At 38.9% G+C, this 26,575-nt stretch overlaps 1 long non-coding RNA gene across 1 annotated transcript; it reads right to left on the bottom strand.

The window, feature by feature from the left end:
- Window positions 1–2,103: 2,103 nt before the first annotated feature.
- Window positions 2,104–26,102, bottom strand: LOC125098631 (uncharacterized). Its single transcript, XR_007126898.1, has 3 exons — window positions 25,924–26,102; window positions 22,774–22,914; window positions 2,104–3,845 (listed from the first exon to the last, which is right to left on the bottom strand). It is a non-coding gene; the product is annotated as an uncharacterized LOC125098631 (long non-coding RNA).
- Between the last annotated feature and the right edge of the window lie 473 nt (window positions 26,103–26,575).

Here is a 26,575-nt window from a genome sequence, read left to right as displayed (position 1 = left end):
GTTCACTCACGTGCCAGCACAGTCTGGGTTTGATGAAAGCACAGAGAAGGCTTTACAAAGAAGCTGACTGCTGGCAACTGCCACAAGGTTGAGGCTCTCAAGACTTCCACATGAAAGGGAAATCGAGATTCTATATTTATCTCCTTCATCTTCCCCATCATGGCATTCAAACCAAAGAAGCCAGTGTGGAGATATTAAGTTTTTAGAACAGTTAGACACAAAGCTTCAACAATGATATTGTAAAGGAAAGAGAGAAAATGCCATTCCCAGAGGCAGAGTGAGATATAAAAGACTCAAAAAGTAGAGCAGAGATTAAAGCATCCATGAGGCACAGTGGACAAATGTTCTGACATCCTATAAAAGGAACAAAATTAGAAGTTTAAAGTGGCTTGAGATCTGATTCGACTATGCAGGGGAAGTCAAAGTTTTTAATAGATACCAAAAACTATGGAGTCTGAAAGTGACTGAATTCATGATTTCGTAGATGATATTTGTTTCCAGGTTATTCATGAAATTAGGAAATACAGAGGTAAGTCCTCACACTGGGGATGAAGGGAAACGTTGCTCTGTAAAATATTACTGAATGACCCTAGAATAACTATTATTTATTAAGTGCTATGTGAATGCCAGTGAACTATTTAAGCCCCTTACGTGTATCAATATATATTTACAACAAGCCCAAGAAGTATATACAATATTTTTTTTTCTATTTTGTTAGTAAGGAAACTGAGAGTTAGAGAGTATACTTAATTTGTCCAAGGTCATATCTCTAGTAAATGGTGGAACTGGGATTTGAACTCGGGCATCTAGTTAGCTACCAAACATTAGACATGATGGACAAGCTTGCTTTCTGTTTTGTTCTTGGCTTTTCTCCATCTTTCACTTGAACATGGCCTAAAATCACTTTGTGCATCAGTGTTTCGCTTCTCCATTTCTTTGTCTATCTGGGAGTTCCTTTTTTTTTTTTTTTTACACATCATTTCCTTTGTAAATATTTGTGACATCATAATTATTTGTTTGTATATCTCTCCTTCCCACAAGGTTGGGAGTAACACAAGAAACTTGTATGGATTTAATTCTAAAATACTTACTGAATGCATGTATAATCAGACTAGGTAATATTTCTACATGTCCCATCCCACTGAAAATAAAAACTGTACTTATATTTAAAGTTGCCATAGTTGCAGCAAATTGTAAAAAAAATCCTATTTATATCTATTCTTTCAGTATCCAAAGACAAGATCTGATTTAATGTGCAAGCATATATCTACATCCTTCTAACCCTTGCTAGAGATGGGCAAATGATTTGCCTGGTACAGGTGGAAAAGAAACAATAACAGCATTGTAAATACGCCCAGTGCCATAGCCCGGTGGTCTGATATGCTCTGGGATGCTCTAGGATGACCATGTAACACCTCCACTTACTCCTGCTTCCAAGTCTTGAGGATTGGGACTTGGGGACAGAGACAGAGTTCTAAAAATAACAAGTATGTTATCTTTTTGTTGTTGTTGTTGTTTCTCTAGGATCAGTCTTTAGCTGTATCAGAGAAATATTGATAACTCATGGTTACAGAAAATGTGTGGCAATCACAAATATGTCAAAATTACTATCACTTGGAGAATCTTAGACAAAGTCCACATTTTCAAAAAAAATTTTTTTAAGATTTTATTTATTCATTTCACAGAGAGGGAGAGAGAGAGAGAGATTGAGAGAGTGAGCACAAGTAGGGGGAGTGGCAGAGGGAGAAGGAGAAGCAGGTTTTCCCCTTCAGAGCAGGAAGTCCGATGCAGGGCCGGATCCCAGGACCCTGGGATCATGACCAGAGCTGAAGACAGGCATTCCTCATTGACTGAGCCATGCAGGCACCCCCGTATTTTTTGAAAATCTTATGTGTATAGTAAGATACCATTGCTACCCATCAGATTGGTGAAATTTATAATGTCTTACAGTAAAAATGTTGTCAAGGATGTTAAGAAAAGAGAACTGCTAATCCATCGTTGAGGGCCTAGAAATTGTTAGAACCACTACAGAGAACGTTTTGCCAATTTCTAATAATGGTGAAGATGTACATACCTGTGACCAGTTTTAGGCTTAAGCTCTACTCCCTCACGTGTGCATGAAGAAATATATTGTAAGACTGTTCATATAGCATTGTTTGTGCGAGAAAAGTTGGCAATTACCCAAATGTCCATCAACAGGAGCACAGATAAATGCACTGTGAAGTATTTACGCAATACTGAAAATAAACTATAGCTACACATATCAACAGCATGAATCTCAAAAACATAGTATTGGGTGGAAAGTAAGTTGCAGAAGAGTATATACAATATTTATATGAAAGTGAAAACACTGTGGAACCATATTATATTGTTTATGAATATATAGTAAAATTATGAATAAATCTATGGGAATGACAGAAAGCAGTTCTAGAGAGTGGTCATATTTAGTGAAGGAAGGAAAGGAGATGTAATTTAGAAAGGGACAAACACTATGTTTTTTATTTAAGTCGCATGGCAGGTATATTGGCATTCATTGTATTAGCTTTTTGTGTCTTTTTGGATACCTTAAATAAACATTTCTCAAGGTACAAGGCACTTAAAAAGGTAGAGTTCTCAACATTAAAAATATCAACCAAAGATATTAAGTTTCTTAAATCAACAACAAAGGGCACAGTATATCATAAGGAGGAGGAAAAGAAACCTCAGTAAAGGACTATGGAATAAATATTTCAACAAATAATATATTCAACTAGAAGCTGAAATTTATATTTGGGTCCAGAAAATACCCTTGACTATATTGTGTGAAGATTGTAGCCCATATGCACTCAATTGTTGAGACAGCCATTTCTTTGACTCTAGACATTCTTATACAATGGCAACTTAAAATTTGGGAGGAGCTCACAAAAAGAAGCATGAAACCTAATTGTCTAGAGAAGCATAAAAGCACTCCTCTTGCTTGAAAATTAGCTGTAGCTAATTTTAGTCTTCTCAACACCAGTATGTATTGTGGCAAGAAAATTAGCTCAGAGTTTTATTTTGCTTTTTGTTTATATTCTCTTTTCAAAATAAGCCTTTGGTCCCAGGCTAACTGGAGAAGTGTTTTTCTAATTTGGGTGCAAGAAGAATGCTTAGTTCTTGGTCCATCTAAATACAAGTGAGCATTGAGTAAGAGTTTACACTCTATTAGAAACCTAAGGCAGGTTATAGCATTCATTTAGAGTTAAATACTTGTCATCTTCCTGATGAGCTGTAATTAGAGAAATTCTATGAAGGACTTGAGGTGAGCTTTCAAATAACTTTATTACTTAATATCTTAATGTCTTTTTAAGCAAGAAGTCCACAAAGAACACCTACGTTAGAATAGATTATCCTCATATTACATTGTCTTTGGCTTTCCATCCTCTAGATTAGGAACTAGAGTTAGCACGCTACTACACACTTTCTCTTAGTAAGGGCTTACTTCTTTTGGGAAAGCATTTTAATCAAAATAGAATTTTGTGAAATATTTATAGTCCCTAGGCTTGGAATATTCTTGAGGTCCTATGAGAAATATTTTCCAAATTTAACAAGTATAGGATTTGAATAAGTCCAGCAACCAGACCAATAAATCCTGATTTCTCAATAGAGATGTGGAACTCCAGCTTCTCATAATTCTCCAGGCTACATTAGCCCTTCAATATTCAACCTAATCATTTAATAATGTCTCACGTGTCTCTCCTATTTCACATGTCATCAGTTTAATCGAGGTTCTCCCACAGCCTCTGCAGTCTCTTCTCCTTTGCTTTCCACCACCTAGGGAGGAGTGCTAGAGACATTTCTGGGTCCGACCAATCAATAAAGATGTTCTGGAAAAAAAAGTTATTGGGAGTTATAAGTGGAGGTCTTATAATCTGAAACATAGAGTAGCTTGATCAATTAAAATTAAATTACTATGTTGCTTGTTTATAATCACAAAATAACTGACAGCCTCTGAAAAAAATAAGGGTATTCCTGAATATATACCACCTGAAATCAAATTATAAATCTTTAGCAACTTTGGAATGTTGCAAGTCAATATATCGGAGAATAAAATGTCCAAAACCTGATTTTTAGAGATCCTGCTAATCAAGGCTTTAACATTTATGGAAACCCATAGGGTATCCGGAAAGATGAGAGCCAGAGCTGAACGTTTTTAATCTCGGTTCTCAAAGCATAATAAATTTGGCCTAGAATGTGCTGTTAATTGTGAAATGCATTGTATACACAAAATAGTTCATATGCACAACTTAAATGATATGTAAAATATGGTACTGTGTATTTATTATCTAGGTTAAGTAATAAAACACCACCCTACCTTAAACCTTCTGCATATCCCTCTTTCTTACCATCTCTTCCCTTTTCCTCAAAGGTAGCCATGATCCTGACTTCTGCATTGCTCATTCTTCTGATTGATTTTAGTAATTCTACCACTCACACATGTATCCCTAAGCAATAAACTGTTTAGTTTTCTTAAGATTTTATTTATTTATTTATTTACTTACTTACTTACTGGAGGAGGGTGGACATAAGGAGGAGCAGAGGGGAAGAGAGAAAGAATCTCAAGCAGGCTCTGTGTCAAGTGCAGAGCCCGACGTGGGCTTGATCCCATGACCCTGAGATCATGACCTGAGCCTAAGCCAAGAGTCAAATGCTCAACCAACTAGCCACCCAGGTGCCCCTAAACTGTTGAGTTTTGAAAAAGTGAGTAGTTATGTCAATCTAGCTATGTAAGGAAAAGGTAATATTGCCAATGTCAGAAAGAAGCTTTCAGAAAAAGAGAAACTGTCCTGAGTCTGTGAGTCTGGTTTCAGTTTTTGGCTATTTACAAGAACCTCTTCTAAGGAAGTCAGTGAGCAAGGTCACAACAGAGTTCTGGGAAATAAAGGGCTCACCACAGTGGGGACACATGGCGAGGCTGAAGTACAGACCAAATCTGGGTATCAGGCAAGACTCTGGTCAGAGAAAACAAGCGACTTTGTATCTTAATGTTTCTAAGCTCACCAGAGCCTAGCTTTGAGGAGAAGTTCAAAGCACCACTTTTTTTTTTTTTAGTACTTTTTTTTTTTAGTTCTTTTTTTTTTTTTTTTTTTAAGATTTTATTTATCCATTTGTCAGGGAGACAGAGTGAGCACAAGCAGGGAGCGCTACAGGCAGACGGAGAGGGAGAAGCAGGCTTCCTGCTGAGCGGGAAGCCTGGCACGGGGCTCCATCTCAGAACCCCGGGATCATGACCTGAGCCAACGGCAGATCCCCAACTGACTGAGCCACCCAGCTGTCCCTAAAGCACCTTTTTTTGTAAGGGTCCACAAGTACGGCAGCAAGGCAAGAAGAGAAGAGCAGAAACTTCATGAGCATGTGGTCCAAGGGAGCTACATAAGAATCTTGGCCAAGCTCAGTAAGCATTCAGTCCTCATATTAAGAAGAGAGTGCTTTGTAACCAAGTGGCTTTCCCACACACGCTGTCTGGCCCTCCCCATCTGGTGCACACATCGAGTTCTGGGTTATCTCTGCTCCATCCTCCCAGTGATTGTCTTTGTAGTAAGTCCTGTGTTGGATATCCTGTTTTCTGTGTCCTTTATACCCCTTTTCTTAGTTTCACTCTTACTTGGTGGGGCATATCCTCCAGTTGTTTTTTGGGAGATGGTTGATGGGAGTTTTTAATCAGATCTTGCATGGTTGAAAATGTCTATGGTTTGCCCTCATGCTGATTGTATCGCTGAGTATAGGTTGGAATTAAGGCTCCAACAAAATTCTGTAGGGACTGCTCCACTGTTTTCTTGCTTCCAATGTTGTTGAGAAGTTCAGGGTCATTTCCATCTCAGATTGTTTACGTTCGATAAGATTCAGGGTTTTTTCTCTCGGATAACTTTCTTTTAGCATTCTGAAATTTCATGATGATGATCCTCTGTGTAAGTCAATTTTATTCTTATTTCATGGTTTTGGGGACCTGGCACACCATTCCTAAATGTCAGCTCATGTTTAGGATGTCTTTGTGAATTATTGATGATTTCCCTCCCTATTAATATTCTCTTTCTGAGATTTCCTACCATTGGGGTATAACAAATCCTAGAAGTTCTTTTAATTATCTAATTTTTTGCCTCTCCTATTTTCTGTTTCATTATTTCTTGCCCAACTTTCTGGGAGATTTCAACTTTATTTTTCCATGTTGACTCTTTAATTTCAAAGGTTTTTTTGTTTTTTGGTTTTTTTCCCAATGTATTTATTTATTTATTTGGGAGAGAGAGGGAGAAACAGATTCCTCACTGAGCAGAGAGCCTGATGCGGGACTCAATTCCAGGACCCTAAGATCATGACCTGAGCTGAAGGCAGACGCTTAACCGACTGAGCCAACCAAGTACCCTTTTTTTTGTTTTTCCTTTAAATGCCTCTCCTCCACCTTTACATAGCGTCTTGTTCTTATGTCATGGATGCAATAATTAATATTTTGATGTTGTGGGTTATAAATATCAGAGATGTTAAAAATCAACTTTATTGATGTATAATTTACATACATTAAATGTGCCCATTTTAAGTACACTGTTAAATGAATGTATACACCAGTGTAGCCGCCACCATAACCAAAATATAGAACACTTCCATCATCTTCCAAAAGTTTCCTTGTTCTTTTATTTCAGTCAATTTCTTGCCCATCCCCCAGCCTCAGGCAAACATTGATCTGTTTTCTCTTACTATAGAGTAGATTTATATTTCTCTAATAACAGCATTTCACTTTTTTGCCCTAAAATAATTTATTTCTTCTGACTTGCTCCTATTTTGTTTTGTTTCTCTTCAGTGAGTCTGCTTTGTTCTCTTTCATGTAAGGGCTTTTCTGAAATGCCTGGTCATCCGCAGTGCTCTGCTCCCTATTAAGGGTGAGGGGTTAAGAAAGTGGACTGTCTGAGCACGTGGAGTGTGTTGCCTTTGAGGTTCGGTACAGTGTGATCAGTGTGGGCTGCTTTTGGAAAACCTCTTGATTTTAGAGCTCTAAGTCTCTTCCTTAGCCTGGGGACCAGAGAAGAGAGTTTCTCAATCTCTTGCATAGATAAAAGGTTGCTAGTGTCCTGGCACCTGAGGGGAGCAGAAGGGTTGGGTTTGTGCTGGGTTGCATTTGTATTCAATATGCCAAGAGTTGGTTTCTTTATTTTTTTTTATTTTTTTAAAGATTTTATTTCTTTATTTGAGGCTGGATCCCAAGACTCCGGGATCATGACCTGACCCAAAGGCAGACGATTAACCAACTGAACCACCCAGGTGCCCCATAATTTCTTTATTTTTGGTAGGATATGCAGCCCTGACATCTCCAGTGCAGAGACCTTCCCCACCTACCCTTCACTGCTCCACAGAATCAATCTGCAAACCCGTGCTGAGATGCAGGACAAGCAGTTTCTCAGTGGCTTAGGGTGGGGATGGGCTTTTAGGAACCTACTCATCTTTTACTCCATCTTCTTATGTGAACTTCTCTTTTCTTCATCTCTAGATCACTAGAATTGACACATTCATGGGTTTTTGTGAATTCTATGGTACAAATTAGGATGGTCCCCAGTTTTCTCTACTGTCACCTTAAGATTCAGCTTTCTGGGCTCTGCTGAGTCAGCACTTTTCTTTCCATTTTTCTGGTCCGTTGTTATGGTACTATCTCTTGTTTTTCTCATTCTCATGGCTTTATGCCATTAAAAAAAAATCCTTTCATTCTATTACTGCAGGTGTTTAGAAAGAGTAAAAGTAGCAGTGTGTGCTGTCTGTTGTCTTCATCCCAAAACTTCCTACTATAAGATATTCCATACTTTATTGTACGGGTAGAAGAACCAATATACAGACTAATAAAATACACAAACTCTTACCAAATAAAGGATTTACCTTCTTTCAGTTATTAAAAGTAATTAAGCTGATAGACAATTTTCATAAATCAGTATATTACCTCAATGCTACTTTCCTAATATAGAGTCATTCACTAGGCATAATTTTGGGGAATCCTACATTCATTATGCTGTTACACCACTATAAAAATGAAAAGGAGAATTTTAAAACAACATATTAAGATATGAATTAGGTAAGAACCCACAGTTAGGATTCTGAAAAAATGAATTAAGTTCTCTAATGCTATTACTTTTAAGGAAATCATGACTCTATTTAGAATTTAAATGCCTTTCTATGCAATGATTCCAACCTGAGAACATTAGTTCCACTGAAATAAAACAAGAGTGAGGATATCTGAAAAGGAAGTAGGAATAGGAAGGTTGGGGTTCTGCTTCCATGCCAGATGACTGGTATGCTTATAGGGAAGCATGTTGACTAATGACAAAGACTCTGGAAACAATGTGAGAGCGAACCCCATGTCTTAACTCACAAATACTGCACCTGATGGGAATGTACTGCCTGAGAAAGGCAGGCTGAGAAAGCTCCTTGGGGAAAACAACAACAACAAAGGTTACTTTGAGTGCAGCTGGGGTGTTGGGGCTAGGACTGCCAGATAAAAAGCAGGATGCTCAGTTCCATTTCCATTTCAGATAAAGAAGAAATAACCTCTTAGTGAATTATGTCCCAGGAATATTGGGGGCATACTTAAACTATAAACCTTATTCTTTGTTTATCTGAAACGTATCTTTAACTGGGCATCCTGTATTTTTAGAGGTTAAATTGGGCAACTGAGATCATAGCCCTCAATGTAGAATTGGAATCTCTCATGAACTTTAGGTCAAAGAAATAAAAAATTGAAGAGGTCTGTAAAAGGCAGGTTAGAGCTCAAGGAAGACCACACAGTGATTAGGGAGCACTCTCTCAGGAGGGAAAGAGAGAAGAATACATCGCATAAGGCATATGCAGAGAGCTTAGTGCTATTTATTTTACAGTGGGGTGGGAGAGTGGAGTGGAGGAAACTCTTTGAGTCCCTTTAATCAGGCTGGAGGGGGTTAGAGGAGTGAAGTTTCTTGGAAGAGCAAGATGTGACTCTTATCTTTACTATTAACAATGGCCTCATTTTGCTCTAAACCAATGAGACTAGGAGGTCTGAGATCAAATTTTAGTGTAACAAGCCCAGAAAACTGTTTATACTCAGGCATTCTAAATTTAAAGAAGGGAGCAGAAGGGATTTGCCAAAAGGGCACTAGATTAAATTATTATATTATATATATAATTTTTAAAGATTGTATTTATTTATTTGAGAGAGAGACAGTGAGAGAGAGCAATGAGAGGGGAGAAAGTCAGAGGGAGAAACAGACTTCCCATGGAGCAGGGACCCTGATGCGGGACTCAATCCCAGGACTCTGGGATCATGACCTGAGCTGAAGGCAGTTGCTTAACCAACCGAGCCACCCAGGCACCCAAATTATTATATTTTAAATAACACCTTTTTTTGGATGGGATCAGACCATTGTTCAGCATCTTTATTTTTTCCCCAACCCTGTACCCCTGCAGCTATTATGTCTGTAAGTAAGAATTTAATGTGGATTTTCAGAATAGCTTTTTTATGCGTCCGTGTTTCAAAGATCTTTACTGTTTCTTTTTAGGAGCACACATGATGAGAACTTAGTGCTCCTTGGGTATTCTTTCCAATATACTTCTTTATTCTCATTCAGGGAAGACAGATTTTTTTTTTAAGATTTTATATATTTATTTGACAGAGAGAAAGACACAGTGAGAGAGGGAACACAAGTAGGAGGAGTGGGAGAGGGAGAAGCAGGCTTCCTACTAAACAGGGAGCCCCATGTGGGGCTCGATACCAGGACTCTGGAATCATGACCCGAGTTGAAGGCAGTGGCTTAACCCACTGAGCCACCCAGGCGCCCCCAGGGAAGACAGAATTTTTAAAACCAGAGAGCTAGAGGAGTCCCCAGATTGCCTGACCATTTCCCTTTCACCAGGCAGGTCTCCATTCATACCATCCTTGAAAACTGGTTGTCTGTCTGGCTTTTAAAGACTTTTAGGGAAGGAAATCATAGAATGTCCCTCTGTGAAAGTAATAGAGATTCTTTTCCATTTCCTTGTTATTTTCAGACATCTTTTGACACAGGATTGAAACTTTGATTTCAATTTATTCAAAAACAGTGATCTTTTCAAAAAGAAGCAATTCCAAGCAAAAACATGGTTTCTTCCATGCCTGAGTGGTCTAGGCAGCCAGCTGTCCAAGCTCTGCCTTGTAGCCCATGACCTAAGTACAGAGGTACTTAATGCCCTCAGTTCTCCTCATGCTTCCATGCCAGGCTCTGTATAACTGCCTTTTCCTTACTGGACATTTTGAAAGGATTATCAGGATCAGGGATGGAGAAGGGAAAATAATGGAGTAATGATTCTATCTATTGGCTCTCAGTGTTTTCAGTAGTAACTTGTTAAGTTAAAACATGTCTACATATAAAATTAAATATATATCTGCATTTTAAAAATATCATAGAGGGGTGCCTGGGTGTCTCAGTCAGTTAAGCGTCTGCCTTCAGCTCAGGTCATGGTCGCAGGGCCCTGGGATCAAATCCCGAATAGGGTTCCCTGCTCAGCAGGGAGTCTGCTTCTCCCTCTCACCCCCCTCCTTCCCCCTGCTCTCTCTCTCCCTCATAAATAAATACATTCTTTAAAAAAATTTTTAAAAATAAAAATATAGGGGCACCTGGGTGGCTCTGTAAGTTAAAGCCTCTGCCTTTGGCTCAGGTCATGATCCCAGGGTCCTGGGATTGAGCCCCGTATTGGCTCTTTGCTCAGCAGGGGCCCTGCTTCCTCCTCTCTCTCTGCCTGCCTCTTTGCCTACTTATGATCTCTGTCTGTCAAATAAATAAATAAAAATCTTTAAAAAAAAATAAAAATATAATAGATTCCTTCTCAATACTTTTGATATCCTGTCGTTGAACATTTTAATTATAAAAATGATTATGGCTTTTCCATGCTTTATTTTGAACTAAACAGCTATAGCTTTGGGATAGTTACCCATTATATTAGAAGATACAATGTTGTACAATAATTGATACTATTTCAATCTATAAAACTTCTAGGGATTCTTTTTTTCTTGAAAGAATAAACCTGACAGGTGGGAGTATAAAACATGTGTGGGTCTCAGCGATGGACTTAGGCTTTTGCCTTTTAAGTTCCAGCCCTGCTCTTGGTGTAAGAGCCAGAATTCTATGGGGCTGTTCTCTCTGCATCCTTTATGAAAAAAGAAATCCCCAGTGATATAAATTGCCTCCAGTTAGCCTTTACAGCTTAGTATTCATTATGCCTCTCAGTCTTTACCATAAGTAAGGACTACAGAGAACTATTTCCTCTTGACCATGACCCTTATTTTATTATTCTGGGTCACTCAGCAGGTGACCAGACAAGTCATAAGATGACAAGTGCCAAAGGAAACTTCAACCAAGCCAGTGATTCCCAACAGGGGGCAATTTTACCACATATCTCCCACCCCCAGGACACATATAGTAATGCGTTAAAACATTTTGGTTGTCCTGATTGGAGGAAGAGGTACTATTACTGTTTGAGACCTGTGTTCCCCCAAACACTACTAAGGGCCATATGTGGTTATTTAAATTTAAATTAATTCAACCAAAATTTTAAAATTTAGTTTCTTAGTCACACTAGCCATTTTTAAATTATTTCACAGCTACATGTGGCTAGTGACAACTGTATTAGATAGTGAAATGCAAAATACTTCCATCTTCACAGGAAGTTCTGTTAGATAGCACTGAGTCTAGAATCCTTATATTCAGGTGTCTTTAGTTCCTGAATCATTAACTTTTACATGACACATTCATCATTTTCCCATTCTAGTTCACACGAGACTGATTGACTCCTGGTGGCTAAATTAGTCTACAGATTGCAGAGTTCTAAGTCAATAGACAATATTCTCAAAACCCAATCTTTACTGGGTTTTCCTCCTTGCCTATGAAGATTCCATCAAAGGGAAATTTATTGCTGTAGTGATTTCCATTCTGTTAAGCATCATACATATCTATACCACATAAGAAATGCTGGGGAATGGTTGCATTCCCATGGAAGAGCATTCCATAATGTGTCTGTAAATTTTAGACAAAATGTCCACTATGAATGCCTTCCATTACCAGGATGGAATTGTTTGTCTAATTTAGACAAATTAGACAAATTTCTCTAAATCTAGATTTAGACAAATATCCCTGACTTTGAATGGAAAATTCATATGTTCTAAACTGGATGTTACCTCAAAATTCTCCACGTTGTTCAACCGCCCTTTTCCTTCTGATGCTTCTTATCTCCTCTTAATGAGAAGACATATCTCAAATCTGTTCTCTTCTTTTCCCCCTTAGTTCCCTATCTCACACTAGCATCATCTACCCTGGACTGTTAATGGAACTTCCTCAATGGGCTCTGCATACATTGTAAGCTGGTTTCTACTCTGAGTGGACTTTTAAAATGGACATCTGATCATAGACCTCCTGGTCTCCCTGTCTCCCTACTTATCACTCTTGTCCTTTAACCCAGCTCTAAGCACTGAATGCACAGACTGCCTCCTCCTCAGTGTTCTTGGACCATATGCTCTAAGTGAACCAGCCCCCATAGTTTTCTTTCACTCCATAGCTATAACCTCTTTGCAATGCTGCTTTCTCTGCCAAGGATGCTCTGGCTCCTTCTGCCTTTCAGCAGTTAATACCAACTCATCAGCCAGTGCCTGGTCAACCCAGAAGTCCCTTCTTTATGCAGCCTTTCCCCACATTGCATCTAATCCTTCTGCCAGAAGCTTTGAGAACACAAAGTGCTTTTCCCTCATACCAATGATCACATTGGGGCTTTATATTTATATAAGAGATTACTGTGATTGATGTCTGCTTCTCTCCCTACATTTCAAAATAATGAGAGGCAAGCACTTTTTCTGTTTAGAATGACCATGGGATCATAGCAGGTTCTCTTTAAGTATTTGTTGACTGAATGAATGAATGAACAAATGAATGAATGAATGAATGAATGAATGAATGAATTCCAAGCCAGTTTCCTCAGGGAACTAGAACAAAGGCTTGTTTGAGCATTGGAACAAAATTTCAATGTAAAACTCAAGGGAAGCCAATTAGAAGAACCATGTACAGCCTAGAAACAATGGTGGTTTGCATGCCAGGCCTAGGTAACAAGTCTCACTGAGTCAACAGGCAACACTCTGAACTAACAGTGCATAGTGTGGTGGTTACAGTGCAGGATCTGAGGACTGTCTGGGTTCCAATCCTGACTCCCTCGTTTCCACTCCCTTGAATTCCCTTTACTATTCCCAGTCATTTGACTACCTTCTACTCTTATTTTAAGAGCCTGTTAAGTATGCCTTCTGCGGAGAGACCTTTTATAATCTCTAGGATAGATTAGCCAAGGCAGCCTTGATTTCTCCTAAGACACCCTTTGTGAAAACTACTACAAAAACATTATTTTTAGAGTAGTTTTAGGTTTGTAGCAGAACTGAGAGGAAGACATAGAGATTTTTCATGTATCCTCTCCCCCTCCATATGCATAGCTTTCCCCATTATCAGCATCACTCACCAGCAGGGTACAGTTTTCACCAAGGATAAACCTACATCAACACAACATAATCAACCAAGTCCACAGTTTCCATCACAGCTCAGTCTTGGCATTGTACACTCTGTGGCTTTGGACAAAAGTAAAATGACATGCATCTATTATTATATAAAGAGTACTTTCATACCCTACGAACCCTCTGTGCTCTGCCTATTCATTCTCCCACCCCTGCCAACCGCTGATGTTTCATTGTCTCCACAGTTTTGCCTTTTTCAGATTGTCATATAGTTGGAATCCTCCAGTATGAAGCCTTTTCAGACTGGCTTCTTTCACTTAATACTATGAATTTTAAGTTTTCTCCACATCTTTTCATGGCTTTGTAGCTTATTTCTTTTCTGTGCTAAATACTACAATATCTAAATGTACCAGAGTTTATTTACCCATTCACCTGCTGAAGAACATCTTGGTTGTTTCCAAATTCGGCATTTATGAATAAAGCTTCTATAAATGTTTTTGTGAAGGCTTTTGTGTAGAAGTAAGTATTCAGCTCCTTTGGGTAAACACGGAGGAGTGCGATTATTGGATCCTAGGGCAAAAGCATTTTAGTTGATAACAAACTGTCAAGTTGTCTTCCAAAGTGGCTGTACCATTTTGCATTACCACCAACAATAAATGAGAGTTCCTGTTGCTCCACATCCTTGCCCACATTTTGTGTTCGCAGTGTTATGAAGTTTGGTCATTCTAATACATGTGTAGTAGTATCTCGTTGTTTTAATTAACATTTCCCTGATGATATATGATATGGAGCATCTTTTCACATGTTTACTTGTCATCTGTATATCTTCTTTGGTGATATGCCTGTCACGGACTTTGGCTAATTTTTAAATCATGTTGTTTGTTTGCTTTCTTATTGTTGAGTTTTAATAGTTCCTTATATATTTTGGATAACAGGTGCTTTGTTTTTTTCAGATGTGTCTTTTGCAAACACGTTCTTCCAGTCTGTGGTTTGTCTTCTCACTCTCTTGACATTGTCTTTCTCAGAGCAGATTTTTTTTTTCCAGAACAGAAATTTTTAATTTTAATGAAGTCCAAATATTAATTGTATTTCTTTCACGGAGTTATTTCTTAAAAAAGCACCACTATACTCAAGATCATCTAGGTTTTTTTGTATAGTATCTTTTAAGAGTTTTAAACTTTTGCATTTTACATTCAATCTATGATCCATTTTGAGTTGATTTTTGAGATGGGTTCAAGGTCGTGTATAGTTTCATGGCTTTGTACATGGATATTCAGTTGTTCCAGCACCACTGGTTAATTGTATCGCCTTTTCTCCTTGTCAAAGTTCAGCTGACTATAAGAGTATATCTCTAGCCTCTCTATTCCATTTCATTTAAATTACATTTTATGATCTGGTTTTCTCATTAGACAGACCCTCAGCCTTGGGAGGATGGAGGTAGTTCTCTTATTCAATGCTCTGCCTTCATCACTCAGCATGACACATCAAAATAGTAGATATGGTAAATGTGCTGAATTTTTGACCAGTGTAGCAGTTGGTGTGTTCTACTACAGAATGTAAATCCTATGAAACTCAAGACCAAGGAAAAAATATTAGTTTGAAGGAGACATGGCGGGGCTCATGGAAGAGGTAGCTCTTGGAGAAATACCGTTGAAATAAGGCTGCCTTGGCGAAGAGAAGACAGGAGGTATCCAGGTAGAAGGAAGAGCTCAAGCAAAGGCAAAAAGCAAATAGGAAAGATTAAGTATGGTATTTCAAGGATATCAGACTAACTGAAAGTGTTCAGAAAGGAGACTAGTGGGAAATAATAGTGAACCATATTCTCAGGGTATGAATAGTACATGGGTGATTAATCTCACCTGTGGACACAGTTCCCTAAGAAAGAAATCTTAGATGACAATTACAGGAACTCTTGGGGAAATGGGAACTCACTTATAAATATGTAAAAACTTGGCCTTATATAGATTTCTAGAAGTAATTAATTCTAGCCCAAGGCTCTTAGATGAATCAGATTCTTTTTGTCCACAGTGAGCAAAGATTGTATGGAAATAGAAGGGTCACATAGTATGCACACAGTGCTATCATTTAGATGTGCACGTCAACCCAGCCTGCCAATTTCAGTTCCTCTTCCATAATCAACCAGAGAACTGCAAAGGAAGTAAAATTCAAATAATCTCCAGGATTGAGGAATCAATTCAGGAGGAAGGGGAAGACTGAGCTACCCGACAAATTCAACACCTAAGAACACCTTTAGGCTTAAATTATTTTGGCAACTTGCGTCTCCTACTTTTTCAATTATTATAGAGTATTTTATAGCTGGAGAGTTAGCTAATCATTTTCAAACCACCCCCAAGCAATAGAGAATACCTAAGTGCAATGAATCTTAGAATCGGGCAATGTTTAGTTTTAAAATATATCCCTATAATTGCAACACATTCAGAGAGCAAAATCATCTTTCAACCTACTGGTTTTTCTCGAAAAATAAAAACATCAAAGTGACGATAATGACAATCCTTGCCAGGGGTTGGCAGTGCAGATTGTAACAAAGAGATTTTTCAATTCACCAGCTTAGCTGCTGGTGCCATCTAGTGACCAATCCAATTGATAAACAAAGATGGGTTGAGAAAATATACTCAGAATGACACAATCTCTTCTTTGATTATCTTTAATTAATGACACTACAAAAAAAGAAAACTGGATATTCATGGTATTTATGCTGTAATTTAAGTTATCAAAGACAAAAGGTAGAAAAAAATGCCTAATGTGTTCTCATGGCAAATGTATTTAAAGGAAAATTTTCACAGCGAGATTGAATAGTGATTTCTAAAACAAGCAAGCAGAATTTTGGACCTATCCTTCTACTACTAAAGATTAAACACAGAAATAAGGACAAATTGTCAAAAGTTCTCACTGTTCTGGGAATATTACGTAAAATGAAGTATTATTCTATTTTTAAATCAAGAGTGGAGGGGGATAGAAACCCAAGCTTTATCTGACACACGAAATATTTCATTGTCATCACCATCACCATCATCGGGAGCTAGAATGGTTAAAGTTCCAAATTTGAAACCCCATGACTTTCTTCTTTGCAGACATTTCCGCCCTAGACTTCTGAATGAAAACTTGTTTGTATTTACATAAAGATTTCTCTGAAGAAGTTTCTCTCACCCTACCTTGCTACTTTGTATTAGTGTTAATCCCACATCAGCACAGTCTGGCAGGTTGGCACTAAGTGCTACCAAGAACAAGGGCTGAATGCACAGGGTTACTATTTAAACATAGCTGGAGTTTCTGTGGGAAGACAGATGTAATAATCTTCGGTGGCCCTGAGGCTTCGTTAGAGGGTCCACCTTCCACCAAAGGCCCATAGTTTAAGATGTTGTCTGATCTCTAGCCTCCTGAAGGGAAAACAAGGTTCTTGACCACGTAGGTTTTTCAATTGCTTTTGTTACTGCTGCTGTTATTAAGAAGGGAAGTCAGGGCAAGTAATAACATAGTCCAACAGACAACTTGGTGAAGTTTTGATGAGCTTCTCTAACATGAGAAGACTGGGCTCCTGAAAAGTCTGCAGCTAAAAAAAAAAAAGAAAGAAAGAAAGTTTGGTTCCTCCGTTTCTGTGGGTGAGCTTATCCTGAGTCATTGCCACCTTCCTGTCCCATTCATCTGATGAGCAATGGCTTTTCCATAGCTAATTGAGCAATGGTTGGAGTCATCCATGGAAAGTAAGGCGCCCCCACCACACTATACTCCCTTCTCATGCTATTTTTATAAAGGTGATTCATAGTTAAAATTATCTGCATATTTGTTTGCTTGCTTAGTGATTCATTTCCTAAATATTTATCAATTATTGTACATAGGCCATTATACTCAGGACGATGAAATCATAGTCCTTATTCTCAAGGAACTCCCTCTGAAAGAAAACAAGAATAGCATTTGCCAATAGAAGGCTAAGTAGTAGAAATATAAGTAAGGATTATAGAACTCAGAGGCAAAAATCCTAGCAAGCTGAAAAGTAAGGAAAGGTGTGGGGACATTTTAAAACATTGCCATTAACCGACACACTGAAGAAGGGATTAAAGATTACAGTGGAGACAAATGAGAGGTAAGGGAATTCCATTGTGAGATTGTCAAGATGATGCACTAAGTGACCACTTTACCTGGATCATGAGTAAGTACTGGGTCCCAATGGGATGCTAGGCTCTAAAAGGAAGACTTTGTCAGCCAATGGAACTGATGAAAACTGTGAATATGAAAGGGAATTCATGGGCCCCTGGGTGGCCCAGTGGGTTAAAGCCTCTGCCTTCGGCTCAGGTCATGATCCCAGAGTCCTAGGATCGAGCTCCACATCGGGTTCTCTGCTCAGCAGGGAGCCTGCTTCCTCCTCTCTCTCTGCCTGCTTCTCTGCCTACTTGTGATCTCTGTCTGTCAAATAAATAAATAAAATCTTAAAAAAAAAGAAAAAAAGAAAGGGCATTCATTAGAGCAGTGATTTAGGAAAGTTAACAGATGAGCCACATATATCCATGTGGTGAATAGGATGGAGAACAAGGGAAGGAGCCTAGAACTAGGGTCACCAGTATGGTGGCTATCCTCTTAAGACCAAATTAGGGGGTGCCTGGGTGGCTCAGTGGGTTAAGCCTCCGCCTTCGGCTCAGGTCATGATCTCAGGGTCCTGGGATCCAGCCCCGAATCAGGCTTTCCGCTCAGTGGGGAGTCTGCTTCCCCCTCTCTCCCTGCCTGCTGCTCTGCCTGCTTGTGATCTCGGTTTGTCAAATAAATAAATAAAAATCTAAAAAAAAAAAAAAAAAGACCAAATTTGGGATGGAAAAGAGACCAACCACCTATTGCGGAGGTAGAATTGGAAGAATTTAGCAACATGGACTTGGGGATAAAAGAAAAAAAGAAGATGGGGAAAGAGTTACAGTCAACATACTTTTTAAGCCCAGGTGACTGGAATAATGTAAAATCAGCACATAAGATGAAAGGCAGGGGAGAGAACTGGCCTGCAAGAGAAACCTTGTCCTGAAAAACATACAAACAAACCCAGCCTGCATTATCAAAATTACACCAAAAGGACACAAAATTGTACTTAGAGTCAGAGGACCTGTAATCTGGAAGAGAGCTCAGAATAATGAAGTTCCGTCCTCATGAGGTCAGAACCCATGATACAGCATCCCTAATAGGGACAAGGAGATATTGATTACTTACATATGTTCATGGATGAGGAGCTCAGTACATCACCAGGCCAACCATTTTATTTTTGGATATTCTCTTTATTACATAATTTTGGATAGAATAGCTATATATTATATATTGTAAAATATTCTATTTATTATAAAATATATTATATATATATTATAAAGTATTAACTAGATTAACTAAATACTATCTCTCTGTCATTTCTTGTTTGTTCACTCCAGTCCTCTTTAGAGAATACCAGAACCTTTTCCTTTACAAGATATATTCTCTATTATTTCATGACAGTTATGTGCCCCTTTCTCCCTCAGAGTAACAATTATTGTTCCTTCATTTATTCTTCATGCAAAATTATTTACACATACCCTGTACCTTGATGACCTCTTCCTGAAATTTTTCCAAAATTTTCATATCCTTCAGAAATAGCAAATCTACAACTGAGAAAATATACTAATATACTAAGTGAAAAAAGACAGTCACAAAAATCACAGAAGTCCATGCATGATATGATTTCCTTCTTATAAAAGTCCAGAATAGGGAAACCAATAGACATAAAGTAGACTAGTGCTTGCTTGGGTTTGAGACTGGGAATGGGGCCAGGGAGATAGGAGAGGGTGATAGCTAAAGGCCATGGGGCTTCTTTTTAAGGTGATGGACATGCTCTGAAATGGATTATGGTGATGGTTGCACAACTCCATGAATATACTGAAAGACATTGAACTTCTACACTTTCAATGGGTGAATTGCATAGCGTATTAATTGTAACTCAATAAAACTGTTCTGTCTTAGTTTTTTCTTAGGGCAGAGTCATGTAAGTGCTGTAAAGAATTTCAATCACCACCATAAAACTCTGGAGTTCATTGAGGTTATTAAGGGAGGATTTTAACCTGAAGATCAAGAAAAACTTTATGGAAAAGTGATGATACAGCCACGACTTGAAATCTGAGTGGGTGTTTCTTGCTCCATTGATCCTCCTCCCACTCATTGGTTAGGCAACCACCAGGGTGCACTTTTGAAAACTAAAATCTGATCATGCTAGAGAGGGGCACATGGGGGTCTTCTGAGGCACTGTTAATGTTCTATTTCTTTCTGTGGGCAGAAAGTACATGAGGTTTTTTGTTTGTTTGTTTTTCCTGCATCTAAAGATTACATGCATTCATTGAAATGGATGATACGTTGCAAAATGAAGAAATCTCACTATATTATTATCCTGCCCCAAATCACTCAATCTGCATCATAACCATAGCAGACATTCGCCTGCCTGTTACAACATGGCTTTGTCTGCCAATATATCCTTGGCTACTCGCACAGTATCTAAACATAGCAGGCCTCTAGATACAGGTTGTCTTGGAGCTTGGGACTATGACCTGGGCGCAGGCAGTTTCTTTGGGAGGTGATCCCAGGAAGCAAGAGTGAGGGAGGGGCAAGCCAGGAGGAAAAGCTAAGAGAAGGATGCATTACTAAGGTTGCCCTATAGAAGGTGAGGTTTTACTTCCACCAACATCTATGAGAAGCATATAGAAGACCTCCCTGAGTTGTCCACCTGCAGGACAGGATGCTGGAGAACATCGCTCCTATACCCCATGGCCGCTAGTTTAAGAACAGGCCAAACAGATCCTTAAGGAATCAGAAAAGGCCTGGAGTCAGAAAAGTAAATACATCACCCAGAAATGTAGTTGGGAAAGGAAGGTGTATTTTAATAGCCTTTTTGGATAATTTAAATATTCTTTAAATTGTACCAAAACTCATTGAAAAGCTACAACGTGGAATCAGAAATCACTTTAACATCACGCTTTGGTCATTTAGAGAGTTTGTTTCATTGAGTCATGCAAATTTTGCAAATGCTCACAGATTTTATTATACAATATCAAAAAGTCATATTTGTTGATATCATTACCTAGCTCATCAGAAACATCTTTAAGTATTAGAAAGTTTTTACACCCACAGTGCAGATTCAAATTTTCAAATGAAAATTCAAATTTTACCACTGGCAACAAAGACTGTGAGTTGTTTTCCTTCCAGTGATAGATTAACTTTGTTCTTTAAGAAATTATCTGCCAGTTAAAAATAGAGCTTCCCTATGACCCTGCCATTGCACTACTGGGTATTGACCCCAAAGATACAGATGTAGTGAAAAGAAGGGCCATCAGTATCCCAATGTTTATAGCAGCAATGGCCACGGTCGCCAAACTGTGGAGAGAACCAAGATGCCCTTCAACGGACGAATGGATAAGGAAGATATGATCCATATACACTATGGAGTATTATGCCTCCATCAGAAAGGATGAATACCCAACTTTTGTAGCAACATGGACGGGACTGGAAGAGATTATGCTGAGTGAAATAAGTCAAGCAGAGAGAGTCAATTATCATATGGTTTCACTTATTTGTGGAGCATAACAAATAGCATGGAGGACAAGGGGAGATGGAGAGGAGAAAGGAGTTGAGGGAAATTGGAAGGGGAGATGAACCATGAGAGACTATGGACTCTGAAAAACAATCTGAGGGTTTTGAAGGGGCGGGGGGTGGGAGGTTGGGGGAACCAGGTGGTGGGTATTAAGGAGGGCATGGATTGCATAGAGCACTGGGTGTGGTGCAAAAACAATAAATACTGTTACGCTGAAAATAAATTCTAAAAATTAGAAAAAAAAAAGAAAGAAATTATCTGCCAAGTGTCCAAGTCTGAATACCCATAGTTTGTCTGTTATTCTTTTAGGTAAAAATGGTGTTTCATGTACTCAAAAAGTCTAGATTTAATAAAAACTAATATTTTTTTCTGCTCCTTTAATAATATTGCTAACTGAAACTGGCATTTTCTTTCTTTTTTTTTTTAACTGTCAGTGTATCGAGTTGAAGAACCCAATGGCAAATAAAAAATTGCTAAATGCCACTATCTCGATTCACACAGTTTTGCCCACAATTGCTTTTGCACAATTAGTGCAAATGTCAACCCAATAAAAAGGGTCCCATAATATCTTGGCATTATAATGACAGTTGCTTTTGCCTCAGGGAACCCCAGAGTCTCAGGGACCCCCAGAGATGCACAAACCATGATTTGGGAAGTGCTGAAGTAGAGTTCTAGTGTGCCATAAATTATTTGCAACCTTGAAAAGGATTTCAAGAGCTTATTAAATAAGACACATAGAAACAGGATCAAAAGCATGTGCTAACACCACCTAATTACTTAGCTCAAGCTAGCCATGCCTCTTCATCAATCCTGGCCTCTTTTGCTGTACCCCAGATCTGTCAGAAGGGCTGCTCATTATTTAACATATACAGTACCCAACTAGAGGTACCCAAAGCAACACCTGGAAACAATCCGGAAGGAGAACCAGAAGTTCTTTCGCCATTCTGAAATACACAGTTTCATTGTCAGTGGGTTCCAGAATCATCAGTTTGGAGTCAGGTTTCTCTGGAATAGCTTATCTGCTTTCAGATGTCCAAAGGGAAACTAAAGAAAGGAGCCATTTGCCATACCCAGACTTGAGTTCTAGTCCATCCCTACTGACCAGATTAAAATGCAGACAGAAGGAATGAAAATGACTCTAGAGCAAGGCAAGGTCAAAGACCAGAGATGAACTTTTTCCTCTTAACACTTCCTTTGGCGTGTTCCACGTTTTAAAGAAGAAAGGTCATGCCTTTCAGCAAGGACAACAAGAAAGGAAAATACGTGATAGAAATTCAAATGAAAACTACCCCAGGATTTTAGCTGACTAGTGCCTAGGCTGATTTTCAAGACCTAGCTGGTCATGTGCTTGGGAAAGCCATCTGCTGTGTGCCCTGATTTTCCTTCTGACTCATCTCTTACTGGACCATGACTGAACTGAATGCTTCATCACTAAGACAAGTGCTAACAATATTCAGATCTTATATTTGCATAGCGCTCCATAGTGTATAAATACTCTCCTAACATTTGTTAATCACCTAAACTGGACGAGGCATATGTATATGTAGGAGTTCATTTAGTGATAGTAATATTTAAATTGACTAAGCATTTACTAGGTTAGACTTTGTGCTAAGCACTATATATATATATATATATATATACACATATATATATATATAAATAATCGTATTTAAATATTCCCGACCACCTTACAGGTAGAGCTATTGGTCAGTATTTCCACTTCATGATGAGAAATCTGGCCTCAGAGAATTGAAGTAACTTGCTCGCCGTCATGCAATTAAGAAAAGATCCATCTGGTTGAGCTGAGGCTCTTAACCGCTAGACCATTCTAGATAGAACATGCACAAAAAGAGTGGATTACATTGTTTGAAGGGCACAGAGCTGTGGGGGGGAAAGGAAACATTTGTTAAGTCACAAGCAAAGGCATTTTTATCTTCACTGCCAGTGCTATTTTCAGTGGTTATCGTTCTAATAACTAGAAGGAGAAAAGCAAGCCTTCTCTTATGAGGTTCTGCGCCAAATTAGCCAAGAGCGATGTAAACCGGGCCCCCGTTCCTCGGTACCACACCAGTGCTGCTGCTGAGACGTACGTGGAGGTCAAGCCAATTTTAGGTTTTGGGGTGTGGAGACTTGTCAACATGAAGCATTCCTCTGGGTTTGTCATCCACTTCTTGCTGGCTCTGAAGGAATGGTGACAGGATTCCTTGCTTCTCCTGGGATGGCCCTGGATCTAAGATGGTGGCAGCCATTACAAGCCTTACCCCTGCAGGCAATCAGCTTCCCTGATGCATGCATGGTCAGGCCTCTCAGGCCACAAGAGAACCACATCACTCGGTCGAGCACCAATGTTGGGAGGCCCAGTTGGCTCAGTTACTCATAGGCCTGTGCTAATGAGCATGGCCTCAGATTTCAATTTCTTTAGAAACCAATTGGCTTCACTTAGAGAAGAGTCTGGGCTGTTGATTCTAAGCTCCCATAATCAGACGCTTTCCTGTGGAATGGCATGCGGGCATTCTTTCCCAGTGCTGGGAGATGCTCAGAGAAGCACTGAGAACTGAAGAGAAAGGGATCTCTGTGGAGGGAAACAATGTGCCCTAAAAACTGGCTGATTCTAGAAATGACTTGATGTCTCCATGTCCTTATTCAGGCATTTGTAATAGCTTAATCAATATTTGTTTGATAAGTAGATACATTTATTATTTTCTCCGAAAGATCCGTATGGCCATGATTTCTGTTCTGATGAGAATGGGGGAAAGCCTGGGAATGAAAGGTACCATTTTCTTCATAGACCCTCAGACAGGACGGCGAGTAGAACAGGATCTGTTTTAATAGAATTAGCAAAGGATCAAGTAACTCTCTAAGGTTTCTGACTCAGCCTTCTCATATTGCCTCTTGGGGATTTCTTGTCTTTGTTTTGTTTTGCTATCAGTAGATAATTAAATTCTTCTTTAAAATTTCACCGGGTTTTACATGTAGTAAGGAAAACTAAAGAAAGGGGAGTGTGGCTGTGCTCCATTTGAGCATTTAAATTTAGCTTCAGTCACCCCTGGGGGCCAGTTGTGGCGTGGATAGTATGAATCAGAATGACTCCCAAGGACAAAAGGAAAGTCAGGGGACAGAGGGGGAATGCTCCTTTCCTCCTCTTCTCTGTCTGGGTGTTCTGTGTTCTCTTTTAAGAAGGAAGGACCATCCATGCAAACCTATGTGACCAAGAAATGCTTGATAGCCATTCAAATGAAAGGTCAGGTAGGGTTTTGGCTAATAAATTCAATTAAGCTCACAGTGTTATGTTGGTGGATTCTAACATTTCCAGGCTGCCTCCAAAGAAACCTAATGTCCACATTACAGATGACAGAAAAAAGTAGTCTCACCATGCTTTCTGCTGGGTGCCAGAAATGACTGAAAGTCACCTAGGCTCTGCCTTTTATTAACATCATGTGCTTGGGCAAATTTCTCCATCTCTTTTGACTTTACTTGTGCTACCTTTAAAATGGGGCTTTCTAGTAATAGCTCAAAGGATGGTTGTGTTGAATAAATAACGAGTACAGGACAAAAATTCAGCCTGGCACACAGCCTATAAGGAAGAGTGATTAAACGGCAGCTCTGAGGACCACTGTTTTCTTGCAAATAATGGCATAGTTGTCTTGTATGCTCTGTCTCTTAATATGTAAGTTAAGACCCTTGAGGTGCAAAGAACAAAATAAAATCTGCCTTCCATACATACAATGGAGACTATTAACAATGTAGGGGGCTTTAAAAAGTTAATGGGAAAACTAGAGGGTCAAATGAGACAAATGAGAAGTAACAGGTAAGTTTGTAGGTCCAAGCTGCAACAGCCATTTTCACAGGCATGTGCAGACACTGAACCACTCTCAGTCTCATAGTCATTCTATTCAGGATCCACATTCTAGCTGGGTGCACATTCTCAGTGGGGAAAAATACATCCCCCAAAGAAATCTTGCCCTATTACTTGAAGAAGGCTGACTAGCTAAAAAGTCAACAAATACTTCTAATGTCTCTAATGAGATACTTCTCTTTAAAAATGTAAATTAGGTACTTTAAGTTAGGATTGGCATTTACTCATAGGGGAACTGATGAAACCATACTCTTCGATTCCCATTTGTGAGGAGTTTCAGGAGCCCAAGTGAAAAAATAATGTAATTGTTATTGTGTCCACTAGATGGCAGTCATAAGGGCTAGGCGTTATTTAAAAATCTGTCAATAGCAAAATCTCCTAAAATGCTAAGCACTTTAACATTTGTTTTCTAATTAGATTCACACAATAGTTTTCCGATCTTGAAATTAGGATCCCAAAAGTTTCTACCTGGGGAAACTAATTCTCAGAGAAATTCACCGGTTTGCCTCTGTCCAGATTTTAATAATTAATTTAGTCTACTTTCTGTGCCTTTTTTTACCAACCTTACTAAATTCTTTGCACTTAAAGAGTTCCAAGAACCCTAAAATTTTCAAGCATAAAAATTAGAAGGTTCTTTAAAATCATCTATCTAATCTGTTCATTCTCAAGGTGTGGAAACTGACTCTCAGAGATTTAGGTAACCTACTTAAGGTCTTAGCCAAGTTTGGACTGAACCCTGAGTCCCACCTAGACCAGGGGTCCTTTTTAACAAATGTATTTCTTTCTCATACACCATGTTGCCCACAAGTATACTCCCTAACCAAATTTCATTAAGAAGATAATACGTGTAGAATTAAACCAAAGTCTTTAAAGAAAGCTTCATCTGTGGAACACAGGCATGCAGTTTGGCTAAAAGGTCCATTGTAAGGATGACCATAAACCCCATGGCCATTTTCAAAGACAAACACAACCAGAACCTACCTGTGTCAGAGGATCTTATTGGGTACCGCACTTTACTTCTTCTGGCTCTAGGACAGCTGCTGCAATGAAATGTGTGTTTTGTGGCTTGCCGGCTAAATTTTATGCTCTCAAGTAGTGAATTAGGTAGTATATTGTACAAGATAGCCCAGATAAATAATAGAAACATCTATGCTGCAAAAGAGGAGCTAAGACCTACAGCATCCACAGAAGATATATGGTCACCCCAGGAGCAACTGGCAATATTGTCACCATTCATTATGGAAATGGCCTTGAGCTAATGGCCATCAGAGGATATTGTTCACACAGACAAAGAGCTGTTCTTGCTGTTCTCTTTCCCCCTCCGCCTCTGTGCAACACATTAGAACTCTGAGAATTACAACCCATTCACCTTGGTCAATTTTTTTTTTAGTTGGATGTATAGTGAAACTTTTCAACATTCCTACCTGTCATTCTTCCATATGTACTGGTTCTGCATTGAAAGCATTCCTTCTAAGTTTGTAATGCTGCACCATGAAACCTCGAATCAAATACAATGTTCAGCTAGTCGTCTGCAAAACTTCCATTCTTACATAGTAAAAGGCTACATCGTGTAGTGGAAAAGGCTCATTGGATAGACAACTTTAGAGCAAGAACCACCTTGATGACTAATCAG

Source organism: Lutra lutra, chromosome 4 (genome assembly GCF_902655055.1).
Source record: "Lutra lutra chromosome 4, mLutLut1.2, whole genome shotgun sequence".
NCBI lineage: Eukaryota > Metazoa > Chordata > Mammalia > Carnivora > Mustelidae > Lutra > Lutra lutra.
The sequence above is the reverse complement of the archived record's forward strand: the minus strand, read 5'-3'. Positions and strand labels throughout refer to the sequence as shown.